The following is a 2569-nucleotide window of genomic DNA, read 5'->3' as shown; positions in this document are numbered from 1 at the left end:
ATTCATTAACTGAGGATGTGAAACAGGAAGCAGGCTTGGAGTGAATATGATGAAAGTAGTCAAGTGCCAGAAGAACAATACCAGTTTATTATAAGCGCACTTGAACCAAATCATATTTCTAAATATGACTGTTTACGTGGGATGTTGAAATGCAAACCACCATAAAGTAGCTCCGTTTATAATAATGGACAATCCAATAATGGTGGCACCCTATTCAAAAGTATCACATGTACTGTGATCTATCAATTTTAGTTTAAACACCTCATTCTTGTATTTCTCCCAGTGGATGATGGTCTTCTCTGATCCACCTTCAAATTTACCTTCTATCATTAAGTCTGAACTCTTGGCTAAACACCGCACATACTTAAACCTATTCATTTGTTTAAAGGTCATATCAAAATCACACCTCTTAGTTCCTTAGTTCCCATCTAAATTTGCACATCCACAAAGAATCACCCCAACCCCACACTATCTTGAAGCCTATCTTTACAGTGCTGATTGTACACTTCCTTCCTTCTTTTTATATCCCCATGCCACTCTTTACACCTCATATTCTGTTTTGCATCTAGTGTTTGTGTAATTGTCTTACCCTCTGACTCAATCACAAGCCCTTTGAATGTAGAGAAAATGTACACCTCTTGATTTCTTGCTCATTAACAGGTGTTCAGTAAACTTAAAACCAGATATCTACCAATATCCATATGTGACACTAAAAGTAGAAAACCTCAATAGGGAAATACAAATATTTGAGTTGTTCTGTAATAGCTATCATAGAAATTGTACTTAGTCTGAGGGGAACAATTAAGAGACTAAATTAGAAATGTTTCTCAAATTTTAATGTGGGTAAAAGTCATCTGGGGATCTTATTAAACACAAATGCTTTGTCCCAGCCTGAGAATTTGATTAGTGGTCAGAAGTTGGCATTTCTAACCAATTCCCAGGAGGTGCTGATGCAGCTGGACAGTGGCACGGAGCAATGCGTACATTCGTTTAAAGGGTTAAGTCTGACATCAGGTAGCCTGCATTGAACTCCACCACAATTAGCCAGCTTTATGATCTCAAGGTACAAAAGCTCTTTCAGCCTCAGCTTCCTCGCCTGTAAAATGGTAATACTAATAAAGGAACCCCAATGGGACTGATATGAGAACTAAAATAGAGGGTCTAGAACATGTACTTCTGGCAGTATCTGACAAATGATATGTGTTCAAAATTAGTTGTCAGTGTACAATAGTACAAGGAAGCCAGTAGATTCCTAAAAAACAAGGGTCATTAGACTTTGGCCTGCAGGCCAAATCTGACTCATCGGGCACTTTCATAACACTGATGAACTAACATGTTTTAAAATTTTTTGAATGATTGAAAAATAGCAAGAGAATATTTTGTACCATGTGAAAATTATATTAAATACAAATTTCAGTGTCCAGTGTTACTGGAACAAGGCACACATTCATTTACATACTGCCTATGGATGCTTTTGTGCTACAATGGCAGAGTTGTCATACGACAGACCATATGGCCACGACAGCCTACAATGGATACTATGTGGCTCTTTACATTAAGGTTGCTGACCTCAAATATAGCACCAAGTGATTTTACCAGTGAATTACTGGGACTAGAACCATTGCTATTTCTAGTGTCTAGAGTGTCGATACTGTTCGGTGGCTATAGTTATTTTTTGATAATATAACTATACCACAGTAGTGAAGGATTCTTAAGAACCAATAAAAAGAATTGGGAAATAAATTTGAGGGATATGTGGTAAAATGGAAAAATTATCACCAAAGCTCCTCAAACCAGGAAATGCTATGAGATGCCTCAACCCTCTTTTTATTAAGCAATATTTATTGTTCTATTTCTGGTTATAAAAGTCATACATGATTATGGTATTTGGAAAATACAAAAATGTACACAGAATATAAATCAGCCATATTCCCAATTGTAGGTAACCACATTTAAACATGTTTTTACAAAACTGGGATGTTACCGTACAAATTGGTTATATATATTTTTCATGTAACATTTCTCTAATACCCTATTCTCTGAGAACATTAATGGGTAATGATGTTCCATTGTTTGGAAATGCCGTAGTTCATTTAACTGTTGTTCTCAGTACTGGATTATTATTTGAAGGTTTAATTATTTGTAAATACTATAACAAATTTGCTTCTGATTTTTCTGAAAATCTGTGAATCTTTCCAGCTATGATAAATGACTGTAATAAAACAAACTTTGTCTAAATTTGGCTGCTTTTAAGGAAAAGTAGAATCAGATTAGAGACAAAGATTGTGTTAAGACTAGTCTCCAGTTTCTAATTCCCCAACCACACCAATTTTGAAGATTTCTACCTTCTTAGTGAAATTAAATTACTTGTTATTTTTGACCAACCATGTGTTGTTGTTTTTTATACATCCCATACTTAAATCCATATATAAGGAAAACAAAAGTTTTTGTTTTGTTTGAAATTCCCCCCTTCCCTTAGAAAAAAACACAATCATCTTATCAAAAATATTTTATTTACAAAAAAAAATTAATTATACTCTACATCCTATACTGGAAATACATTGAATAA

This window comes from Rhinolophus sinicus, linkage group LG12, assembly GCF_036562045.2.
Source record: "Rhinolophus sinicus isolate RSC01 linkage group LG12, ASM3656204v1, whole genome shotgun sequence".
In the NCBI taxonomy this organism is placed as follows: domain Eukaryota; kingdom Metazoa; phylum Chordata; class Mammalia; order Chiroptera; family Rhinolophidae; genus Rhinolophus; species Rhinolophus sinicus.
This window is presented reverse-complemented; position numbering follows the sequence as displayed.